The 12,932-nt window shown below is 42.8% G+C and overlaps 1 protein-coding gene and 1 pseudogene across 2 annotated transcripts in view; both read right to left on the reverse strand.

Moving 5' to 3' along the window:
• ARHGEF3 (Rho guanine nucleotide exchange factor 3) overlaps nucleotides 1–12,932 on the reverse strand; it is a 274,023-nt gene that overhangs the window by 162,418 nt on the left and 98,673 nt on the right. The gene's annotated exons all lie outside the window — the stretch shown is intronic.
• LOC118983363 (60S ribosomal protein L14-like) lies at nucleotides 5,305–5,897 on the reverse strand (annotated as a pseudogene).

Consider the following 12,932-nt stretch of genomic DNA (forward strand, 5'->3'; position numbering starts at 1 on the left):
GAGTGGACTGGAATGTGCATGTGTGAACAATGATGACTTCACTGTACTAGTCAGTGTGGACAGAAGACACTGTTGAGGGAGAGTGTGTACTGTGTGGTCATCACATTCAGAATGACTGAGTGAGTTGAGCAATGGATCTGCATCACATTTCAGGTTAAGCTTGAATATTCCTCCACAGAAACTATTCAGATGATTCAGAAGGCCACAGCTATGGGCACCTGGTGATTGGCAGCTTCATTATAACAATGTGCTTGCTCATGCATCATGTCTCATGCAGTTTTTTGGTGACACGTCAAATCACTCAGAGGACTCAATCCCCCTACAACCCAGATCTGGTGCCCTGTAATTTCTGGCTTTTCCCAACACTAAAATCACCACCTTTCAAAGGGAAGAGATTTCATTCAGACCATCAGTGAGATTCAGGAAAATATGTTGGGGCAACTGATGGTGATTGGGAGAACTGTGTGAGGTTCCAAGGTATCTACTTTAAAGGGGACTGAGGCATCATTGTCCTATGTACAGTGTTTCTTGTATCATTTATCTTCTTCAATAAATGTCTCTATTTTTCATATTACGTGGCTGGATACCTTCTGGACAGACCTCATATAGCAAGCATATTGGTTTTGTTAATCACGATAAAGTTTCCATTAAAGATAAATATAAGGAAAAAAACTGTCTTGTTTTCTAGAAAATGGTAAGTATTTTTCTATGTGGCTGTGGTAAAAGGTGATTCACAAATGAGTGTGCTTTAGGAAACACTTTCTTTGTGGAAACTCAGTCTCATAATTCTCACACAAAGTAACTGTCCCATGCATATTTGCTGCTTATGACAAGTACAGAAAAAGCAATGCTCTGTTCCTTTCCCCCCGGGATGGCTGCAAAGGGACTCCTCCTTTTCCCCTGTCCATCTTTTCTGGGGAGAATTTGTAGCCCTCTGACTGCCCCGTCATGGATTAAAAATGAAGTTCATATCTAATAGGTCTAACTTTAGCCACAGGAAATGGGAGCACTTGGGGGACCCAAAGGGCTAGCCTTGCTTTGTTTAAGGATGGGCACTGTTATCTTTACTGGGCACGTTTTCCCTTTTTGGGAGGGGAGGGAGTGGAGGCTAAGGTTTGGGGAGTGCGCGGGAAGCAAAGTCTGCTGGATCTATTTCCTGGTCAGCTTTGTGGGACAGTGCTCCCCTCTGCTGTCACAGTCCTGGCTCTGAAAGCTACATATCATGAGGACCCGGTGACACCCACTTTGGGATGTATTAGAAAAGAAATTTTGATGATGAAATCCACTCAAACAAGGAATTTTAAAACGTTCTGTATGTTGCAAACTTACCTATGAAATGCTTTGGTAAAAGAAAAGTTTCAACCTAAATAGTGTTCTCTGGCTTGATTATAATGTACACAATTCACAGAAATCTGTTTTATACATTTTAATCAGAAGTTGCCAGAACACAATGGGTGTTATCTCTCTCTTACCTGATGCGTAAGTAGTAAAATAGAGCAACAGGGGAACAATTATTCCCTGGTTTTTATCTATTTTTTAAGGCCATCGAATTAGCTATGTGACCTTGGGTGGTTCATTTTCCTCTAGATTTCAGTTTCCCTATCTGTAAAATAAGGGAATTGGACTAGGTGACCTGTAAAGTTTCCTTCCAATATTGTTTGCCTCTATGAAAACACATGGCCAAGGAGCTTGCTGGGTCAGGGAGGAAAGTGGGCAATGAGAAGAGCAGAGACTTGGAAACATTTTTTAGAAATAAAAATGAGATTCCTGATTTGCCTCAAAATCACAGATTATAATAATCCTATCTGTAGGTGATACTTTTGAACCATAAGGTTTGTGTTCAGGTCCCAGAATAGCCCAAAGCACTGAACAAAGAGAGTGACCCACTAATGTGCTCTGAACAAGTGGACAAAAGTACTTTCTCTGGGTACCTTTTGAGGACTCAAGGCTAATGCCAGAAAGACCAATGAACAATGACAGAGAAGAGAAAATGCAAGGAATTAGAAGAAAGAAGTAAAAAGGAGGATGAGCAAGGGAGAGGGGGAGGGTGAAGAAAGATACACATATACGCATATGTACATATGAAGTCTGTCCAGAAAAAGTCCAAACATTGTTAATATAGCAAGAATGGTTTGCAAACACTGATGTAACCTGGCCCCCAAGGAGAGTGGACTGGAATGTGCATGTGTGAACAATGATGACTTCACTGTACTAGTCAGTGTGGACAGAAGACACTGTTGAGGGAGCGTGTGTACTGTGTGGTCATCACATTCAGAATGACTGAGTGAGTTGAGCAATGGATCTGCATCACATTTCAGGTTAAGCTTGAATATTCCTCCACAGAAACTATTCAGACGATTCAGAAGGCCACAGCTATGGGCACCTGGTGATTGGCAGCTTCACTATAACAATGTGCTTGCTCATGCATCATGTCTCATACAGAGTTTTTTGGTGACATATCAAATCACTCAGAGGACTCAATCCCTCTACAACCCAGATCTGGTGCCCTGTAATTTCTGGCTTTTCTCAACACTAAAATCACTTTTGAAAGGGAAGACATTTCAGGCCATTAATGAGATTCAAGAAAATACAACGGGGCAACTGATGGTGATTGGGAGAACTGTGTGAGGTTCCAAGGTATCTGTTTTAAAGGGGACTGAGGAGGTGTCATTGTCCTATATACAATGTTTCTTGTATCTTCTTCAATAAATGTCTCTATTTTTCCTATTACATGGCTGGGTACTTTCTGGGCAGACCTTCATAAATACATACATACGTACACACAGTCAGTTCTTGTTATTTGTGCTAGTTATGTTCAGTAAGTCTTTGTGAACAAGAAGTCTGTGAATATTGAACTATTGCTCCTAGAGGAAATATAGGGTTAAGTTCCTGCAAGCCTCTTGTGGCAATATCTTCATTAACCATTTCAAGGCATGTATCTTGTTTTACATGTATTTATTTAATATATACAGTTGATTAACACTAAAGTCATGGCCACCAGCCATTTATAGAGCTTGTGCCTGAAGAAAGCTTACCTAGCACATGTACTTTCTCTGCAAGGCACGTCGCAGCCTTCTCATGCTAAAGAACTCCAGCATAATACATGGCAGAGGTGGGGGAGGTGAGGGTGTTTGGCGCATTTTAAACAGTGAAATCAACCAAAACCACAAAAATGTGAAAAACATGGCACTGAACAGACCAAGAAGAAGACACTTGTTTATAGTATGAGAACTGGAGCAAGAAGGCAGAGTGTTGCTTGGTGGGACCTCAGCTGGGAATGTGAATGCCAACCTTTTCACTGCTCTATTCATGTCCACAAATGACTACAAAAGCACTGTGAGTGCTGATTTGGGGTTTACAAACAAATTTCAGTAAGTAGGAAAATATGGAATCTAGAATAATGAGAATCAACAATATATATATGTATATTTATATGAATTTGTGTGTGTATATATGTATACATACATATATATCTATATAGAGAGAAAGAAGTAAAAAAGAGAATGAATGCATGAAATGAGGAAATGGGTGTTTCACCCAGAGCATTGGGGCCCATGGCGGGGGGACAGCAGGCCTTGCGCGGAGGGAGGAGAAAAGTGACACCCAAGGGGCTGCACCCCTCTGCCCACACCCTTGTTAATCTGAGAAACACAAAGATATTTTAGGCAAAACTGGCTACATAATAACTCAGAGGAAATTGAAAATGTGGGCCTCTTATCCAAAAACTGAGTTTCACAAGGACTATAGAGGAGTGTTAAACCAAGCAGGCAGCCCTTCTGAACAGAGGGGGGATCCTCTGCACCTAAACAGGCCTCAGGCGGGAGAGGCTGGCCCTGCCTTCAGGGACACAGGCAGGCCTGACCCAGGGAGAACATGTGGCCAGTCTAGAGAAAGTGGCTGATACATTACATTTGTTTGCCCAAAGTTTCAGGTCTCGGCTGAAGGCCTCAGACTGCACCTTTCCTGAAACCCCAGGCCAGGCCAGGCCAGGCCAGGCCAGGCAATGCTGAGAAGGCCCTGGCTTCTCCTCCTTTAGTGCTGACCCAGCTGGCCTCCAAAGACAGCAAACTCCACAAGAACATTGACTGAGTGATTTCTATCTAAAATAAAAAGTAGTGGCCTGATTTCTTACTTCTTCCGCACCCAGGGAACCAGCACAGAATCTGCTTCTGTGTATTCACACACACACACACACACACACACACACACACACACACACACACACATTTCCTTGTGGTAAACTTTTTGAATTGTCCACAATTCAGAGCTTAGTATCTTATGCTCCCAGGTGGCAGGTGGGTATAGGAGTGATGGTGGGTTTGGTGTTAAAACAGTGGGGTGCCATTTCACACTCATTGGATTGACAAAATTCAGAAGTCTGACTACACTAAGAGCTGGAGAAATGGGGACTCTCATACAGGGCTGGAGGGAGGACCCCAAGTTAGAGAACAACCTTACATCACCCAGCCAAGCTGAAGGTGTTCATGCCCTACTGCCCAGCATTCCACTTTCAGGGAAACACACTAGAGCAATTCTTGCACATGGGTGGAGACTTGTACATGGATGTTCAGGATGTTTATAACAGCAAAGGACTGAAGTAACAGAAATATCTATCAATGCAGAAATGAAGTAGAGGACAGGCACGGACACTCCCACCAGTCAAAGTCAACCCCTCAATCCCGCCCCCTCTTTCACACACACCTGCCCACACCACTGCACGGCGCTCAGACGCAAAATAGTTCATGCCTCCGACCTAACTCACATTTGTGTAGCTGCATGTGCTTCGCTATAACTTTGTTTCCATCCAGCCAGAATCACAAGCACACAGGCCCTCCTTACTTCCAGATCAGCAGTTCTTAATTTATTTCAATCTCAAGATCCTTCTATACTTTAAAAAAAATCCTCACCCAAGGATATGTTTTTTATTGATTTCAGAGAGAGAGAGAGAGAGAGAGAGAGAGAGAGAGAGAGAAACCCTGCTGTTACAGAAAAACATCAATCAGCTGCCTTTCATACACACCCCAACCAGGGATGGAACCTGTAACCCAGGTATGTGGCCTAACTGAGAATCGACCCCACAGCCTTTTGATGTACAGAACAATGCTCCAACCAACTGAGCCACCCAGTCAGGGTAAGACCCCGCTATACTTTTAAAAGTCATTGAGGGTCTCAAACAGCTTTGGTTTATGTGGGTTATATTAATATTTGCAGTATTAGAAAATAAAATTGAGCACTTTAAAAAATACTCCTATTCTCCCCCCCCCCCACCAAAAAAAAGAACCTTTATTACTTTTGAGAGCCTCTTAAGTTCTCATGCTTTCTTGCCAGATGCCTTTGGAGCAGGTGCTTTCTGGGCTGGAGCTTTTGAATCCTTCTGAGCTATTGGAGGAGCTGCCTTCCGGCCTCTAGCTTTCTGGAACCTTCTGAGCTGGAGCCTTCTTGCCTGTAGATGCGCCATTAGCAGCAGCTGTCTTTCTCGGAGAAGCTTTCAGGAAAGCTGCCTTCTGAAGCTTCCTACCTTTACTTTTCATTATTCAGTTCCTTGGTTTTTTTGCCTTCATAACTTTGTATCAGTCAAAACCTGTCATCTTGGCTTTCTTTTCTTGGGCTTCAATCTTCTTGGCTCAACTCATAGCTGCCCATTTTGTACTGGTATTTGTCTTCTGCCAGGCTTGTTGGACATATTTCTGAAGGACGTCCTATGGGAACTCGAGGATGAAGTCAGTGAACTGCATGCATTTGAAAGGTATAGCCTATCTTCTTACTGAAGTGAAAGGTCCATCAACCAAAGTCCTGTTCTGATGGATAACATCTACAATCATAACCAACTTCCCCACATGAGGCCCAAATGAGACACAGGCCACAAAGCCAATCTTCGTGAAGTGCCTGGACACCATGCTGGTAACATTGGACAAGAAAGAAGAAGGCCCAGCTAACCATGCACACAAAAAATATTCCTTGTTTTAAAAATAACAATATATTATTTGTTAACTATTTATCATATTTTAATAAAAATTAACTACATTTTCCAAAACAAAATACATAGAAGAGAAGCACACTTTCATACTTCTACAACTTTCTAAATTTCTGGCTGCATAAAAGACAGATTAATATACCTGCATGTGAAATCAATTTGTGATTGTTATTTGGCTGACACATATGAAGAAAAATTTGTTTTGTAATTACATAGTTAGTTCCTAGATCTTGGGGACTCCCAGGGGTCCTTGATCACACTTTGACAATCACTGTTTCAAATCATCCACCCCTTCTGCCAAAAGTAGTCTTTCATGTAGACAGTCATGGCCTTTCCCATTTCCTTCAAACTGTCAATGGCTGCCTTTAGCTCATTAAATTCAAATTCTGCTCACAAAACTCTTTCCATTTGGCCAATACAGTTCCTGTCCGAACTCCGTTACTGCCCTATCTTGCACACTGAATATTCGGCCCACCACTGGGTATACACGGATACCTGAACCTGTTCTTCTTGTTCATATTTCTGAGCCTCAGCCTTGCTCCTGACAAAAGGACTTCTATGCGTCTTTTACAAGTCAATCCGAAGGTCACCTCCTCTAGGAAGCCTTCTCTGGTTCACCCTTCCCTTAGAGTTTCTTCTTTTTATGTTTTAGATATTTATGTTTTGAGTAGATAATTCAACTGCATGGGGTTAGATTCCAAAAAAAATACACCATAACAATAGGCCTCTCTCCCACCCCGCCATCCCTTCCTCCCTCAGGAGGCACCACTGTGATCAGTTCCCTTCACATTCTTCTGCAGCTGCTCTAGACAAAAATAAGCAAATTATTTCTTTTACCCAATTGGCATCATACCATATGCATTGCTCTATACCTGCTCAATGCTATACCTTGGAGAGCTTTCCACGATATCAAATAAAACTTGGCTTCATTTTTTCAACAGTTGCAAATTACATTTTAAAAGGTACATAATGTATTTATCTAGCCCCCTATTTGGCTGGCTATGTTTGTGGTTTCCAATCTTTTGGCACAGCAAATATTCTTCTACATAAACCACCAATCTATACGCATAAAAAGCTGCAACATCCTGGAATGGAACTTCCAGACCCAAGGGAAGCTATATTTGTAATTTTGCTAAACATTGCCAAATTGTCCTCCATAAAGGCCATTCTAATTTTTTCCCCTACTGGCCATGCACAAAAGATCCTGTCACCCTCACCAAACAGTGCTATCCAACTTTTCAATCTCTGCCAATGTGATAAATGAAAAATAATACCTTCATAAATTTTAAGTCAGTATTTTTCTAATAATATCAAATATCTAGAGGTACATGAGACTGTTTGGATTTAAACGACCTCTGCAGGAGACAGCACAGATATAAAACATTGCCATACTTTAAAAAGTTCTACTGGGCCCTGGCTGGTATAGTTCAGTGGATTGAGTGCGGGCCTGTGAACCAAAGAGTTGCTGGTTCAATTCCCAGTCAGGGCACATGCCTGGGTTGTGGGCCAGGTTCCCAGTAGGGGGTGCACAAGAGGCAACCACACATTGATGTTTCTCTCCCTCCCTTTCTCCTTCCCTACCCCCTCTCTAAAAAATAAATAAATAAAATCTTTTTTAAAAAGTTCTATTGGATGGCACTGCTTGAGACCTGCACTACCCAGGGGCTACTATGAGCCACGTGTGGGTACTGAGCACATGAAATGCAGCCTGTGAACTCAGAGGTGCTCTAAGTATGTAACACACACTGCATTTTAAAGACCTACTATGAAAAAAAAAGGTGAAACATCTCCTTGATAATTTTTATATTGATTACATGTTGAAATGCTAAAATATGGATATATTGGACTAAATAAATCATTAAAATTAACTTCATCTATTTTTTTTACCTCTTCTAATCGGGCTGTTGGGATTGTTAAAATTACATCTGATTGTTAAAATTACATCTGTGGCACGCATTCCACTTCTGTGGGACGACACTGCTTCAGAGGGCACAGCATCCTGTTGTTGAGACCCAAATTTTAGCATTTTCCTTTTTACACAAAAATAAGTGTAGCTACTATTGCTATAAAGAAAAATAGATTCACCAGACTCTCTTTTTTCTCCTGGAAATGCAGACAAGGTGGGCAACAAAAGGAGAAAGGGTGGCGACGATCCTGACTACGACATATCAGCCCTGAAACAAACCAGTACACTTCCCACCTAGGCGGCCACAAGCAGGAACCAGGGGCATTGCTGACCCTGAGCAGGGACTGATTTCCTGGCTGCTGTTAGAACAATGCACCAGAGAGCACAGTGGCTTCAAAACTAAGAATAGAAGAATAGCTCCAAATAAGACTCCCAGGGCTGTACAGGAACAAATTCCTCTCCTGCTCCAACTATAAGCCACCTTCCACCCTTGGCTTGACAGATGTCCCTGTCTCAGCCCCAACCATCCTGCATCCTCAGCGGTGTATGCACACAGCTCTGGGTGAGGACTAAGGGACAGCGTGGAAAGGGAAGACCTAGAGGAAGAGATGACACAGGCTCTGCCCTAATGGACCCACACCGCAGTGGCTCTACAGCTGAGACTGGGCATGTATGTCTCTGTCATCCACGGCTTTGGCTATGAAGATGAAGAAAACTCACTTTGCCATGTGATTCATCGAACTGATAGGTCAGAATGGACACTGTTTTTAAGCAGGTATTGAGGGAATGAAACCTAATTGTATCTGAGCATAAGTCATCTGCTTGGAGGAGATTATTACTACTATTATTATTATTAGCAGAAGCAGCCGTGGACCTCTGGGCAAGCGAACTAACCTCTGTGGGTCTCTGTTTCATCATCTACATAATGAAGGGGTTGGATTATATGAGCTTTCCTACCTCATTCACTGACATACAGATACAGAAAAGCATCTCTTTCACTGGATGAAGTTTTTTGTTCTTTCTTTTGTTTTTAGAGAGAGGGGAAGGGAAGGAGAAAGCGAGGGAGAGAAACATCAATGTGTGGTTGCCTCTCCCATGGCCCCCACTGGGGACCGGGCCTGCCACCCAGGCATGTGCCCTGACTGGGAATTGAACCGTGACCCTCTGGTTCACAGCCCACACTCAATCCATTGAGCTACACCAGCCAGGGCTGGATGAAGTTTTTAAGAGAGGGAAGGAAAGAGAAGAAGGCAATGGAATAAATAATTAGAGCATAGTTCTCTACCTGGAACCATAGGCCTGCACAGAAGAAAACCTTCAAAAATGCATGTGAACTCAAGAAAGCAAAAGCCTAGTGATTTAGAGAAACTATGATAGGCCAGGTACCACGATCAATTCTTAGTACTTGGTGGAAACTTGAAGAGTTAGTCCCCAAGACAGCACATGAGGTGTGCTGGAAATAAACACATAGATTTTAACCTGAGCCTCTTTGGTGCAGTACCTGCCTCTTTCCCAAAGCTGTGCCTTCACCAACCCTCCCCTTCCTCACATGAGATGATTATAAGTTTTAACAGGCCAAGACAGTACTGCACTCTTCTGACATGGAATGATTATACCTGCTCAACAGGGAGATGGGGGATGGCAGAATAAAATGAGATAACCTATGTGAAATACTCATCACTAGTCAACATTCCAGGTACTCATACATCACATACTCATTTAGAACCTAATACATGCTGGGTCTTGGGTTAGATATTATCACCTTCATCATTTATTTTTACTATATGTATCCTCCCCCAACATGGCAGAGTGCTCCACATAGTAGGCACTCAGTAAATGTAGGTTGAGGGAATAAATAGGAATGATCTCTCTGGTACATGAATCTATTCTTCAGCAAACTCTTATGCCCTCTCCTGACCTCCATGGCTTGTGAGTTGCTCTGGCCAATGAAATATGGGTAGAAGGGACAGTGTACCAATCCTGAGCCTAGACCTTAAGAGGAATTGTGTGTTTCTGCTTGTTCTTCTAGGACCTTCTGAGCTAGCTCTCCAAGAAGAAAATAAACACATGGGTAGCTCATGGACCCACATGGGGCAGACCGTCCTGGACAGCCTGCACACCTATGAGCATAAGAATAAATGATTATTGTTGTTTGGCACCGAGTTTGGGGTGGATGTTATTTAGTAAAAGCTGGCTGAGATCGTCTCCTTCTTCCACATGCAGAGATTTCAGGCAGAGCACGTGTTTGGCTTCTCTTACTTCTCACTGAAGTGGGATTTCAGCAATTGGGTCATTTCATGGCTCTCTCAATTCCATATTCTCTGGGCTGGTAATATTCCATTCAAAGACAGCCAGAGCTACAGAGACCTACACTTTGGCAATCTTGGCACCTGGCACAAAGTCAAGCACAAAGCTGGTTCTCAGGCAGTGCTTCATGAGTGAAGGACACGAAGACTGTTCACTCTGGTGGGATAAGCATTGCCAAAATCACCAGCAGGCAGAAACCTGGGCCTTAGATGCTCACAGCCACCGGTTCTGCAATCCCCAAAGTGTGGGAAGTGGGCATGCTGGTGACACAGTATCATTTCAGACCATGTGAGATAGACCTGGATGTGTTTATTATGTGTTTTACGAAACACGTTAGAGTGTTTAGTGACTTCAGGACTATTACTACTTCGGATGAGCCCAAGTTAAAAAAAAAAGTAGAAGACTTAAAGAAAAACAATAAGGAGAAAATAACAGTACAAGTGACATGTGAATATGGGAAACACGACTGAAACTTAGGAAACACTGGTCCATCGCAGGTCTTCTTTCCCTACAAACTACAATTATAATGACAGCTAGCATTTTTGAGCACTGACGAGATGTACTGTTTTAAGGGTTTCACAGACATTTTTACAAACTGTGGCAGACACTATCATCATTTCCATTTTGCAGGTAAAGTAACTGAAGCCCAGAGAGGTAAGGAACTTGCCCAAGCTCAAGTGATAGTGAGGATTAGAACTCAGACTGTCAACCTCCAGGATTCAGGTACTTAACAGCCATGTTTGCAGTAGAGAACCTAGTACCCAGGGAAGTTTAGCATTTCCTAAGGTTAACCACAAAACTTAGAACTTGAATCCCAAACTCCAGACTCCCAACCCAGTGCTCACGAGAAACACTTTGGCGAGAGCATCTAGAGTTAATGGCAGGGGTTGGATGAAGTCTGCAAGAAACAAGGGCAGCAGAGGGGTGGTAAACTCCGTAAGTAAGGCATGGGAGGGAAAAGATGGGGAGGTAAACGAAGCTGCCAAACAGAGACAGGTGCTCAAGGGATGAGAAGCTAGAATATGGATCAGCTTATTCAGAAAAAAAAGGACTGACAGAGCAAAGGATGGCACACAGGGACTGCTTCCTGAGCTCTTCCCAAAGGCCCACCCTCCCTGGTCAGCACCAGGAACTGGTTTCCCCAAGTGACATACACATAGTCTATATTTAGGTCCTAGAGTCACCCATTGTTTCTGTCCTGGTGGACACTTGGGGTCACCACCCTGACCTAGCCCTCTCCGAGTCATACCTCTGAGTGTTCCATCAAGACAGGCCTTTTTAGGATCTGAATCAACTTCCCCTTTCACAGCTCCCACTGGGAGTCTGGCGTTCTGGGCAAGCTGTAAAAACATGGCTAGAATTGGCACTTTAAAACGAAGTACTGACGTTTTGTGGAATATGCTGCTTCCGTCTCTCCACAAAGTCAAACCAGGGCCATCTTTATCACAAGATATAAGATGTTTCATGGCCCAATTGTTGCTAAGCACTTACATACTAAGGATTCATTTTTCTGGCAGCTACCTTACTGACCAAACTACCACAGTGTTATGGTCAATAGGACCTGGGACATGGATCATGTGTGCAAAGTGCTGACTCTGTACTAGGAGCTGTCAGGAGTCATTTCATTTATTCCTCATGACAGTCCTATAAGATAGACATTATTTATTATTCCCATTTTACAGAGGAGAGGTTTGGTAACATGCAAAAGATTGCATGGCTAGTAAGAGGCAAAGCTGGGACTCAAACCTGCATCTCCGTGGTTCTAAAACCCATGCTCTCAACCACTGCACTCTACCATTCCCCACAAGCACAGAACCACCCTGGCCAAACCTCAGAGGATGAAGTCATGAGATCTGTAAAGGGCTTCTCGCCTCCCTTTCTCACCCTCCACATCCAGTTACCAATGGCTCCTCCCACATCCAGCCCAGGTCCTCCAGGTCCTTCCTCTGGAGACTCTCAGGGCCAAGAAATAAAAATCAATTTAATAATATTTTCAAGAGAAGAATAAAGGTCAGTAACCAGCCAGACAATTATATTTTGAGTTCCAGTTCATATCCTTGAGAAATGTGTACTAAAGAGTACTCATTAAGTCACCTGACCTTGAAATAGGGAAGATATGAGAACTGTTTTACTTTTGGGGCAAGATATTCGCATGTCTAAGATTTACATCAGAGCTAAGTGAGTTTAGAGACACCTCCATTTGGTAGGTGGGGAAACTGAGTCTGGTGAAGGCAGTGATTTGCCATAGATGCCTCTTATGTAAGTGGTAATCAGACTATGGCAAACATCCACCAAAACAGGCTGATTTGTCAAAGGACTGGAAAGCAAAGTGTCACTGAAGATACTGCATGTAACAGGTGTGGGAAGGGCCCCATCACTCAAAACATTGTGTGTCACCTAATGGTTAAGAATGCCACTTCTGGACTCAGGCAGATCCATTCTGCCTGAATTTGAAGTCTGATCCCCTACTAATCAGCTAGGTAATGAGCAAATTAAATTAGTTACCTTCCCTAAGCCTCAGTTTTGCCATCTGTAAAGTGGTGATAATACTAACACCCAACCCCTACAGTGTTGAAAGAATTTCATGACCTAATGTGAATGAAGTGCTTAGTAACGTAGAAAGTAACTAATGAGTGTTAGCGATTATTGTACTATTTTCTATTAATGTTGCATTAACTATCACTGAAACATTTTAAATGTTGTCAATTTCCATATCTTAAAGGCTCAAGTTATTCTTTATCGGGT

The sequence above is a fragment of the Sturnira hondurensis genome, unplaced genomic scaffold (genome assembly GCF_014824575.4).
Source record: "Sturnira hondurensis isolate 20B ecotype Veracruz unplaced genomic scaffold, ASM1482457v3 Scaffold0002840, whole genome shotgun sequence".
Lineage (NCBI taxonomy): Eukaryota > Metazoa > Chordata > Mammalia > Chiroptera > Phyllostomidae > Sturnira > Sturnira hondurensis.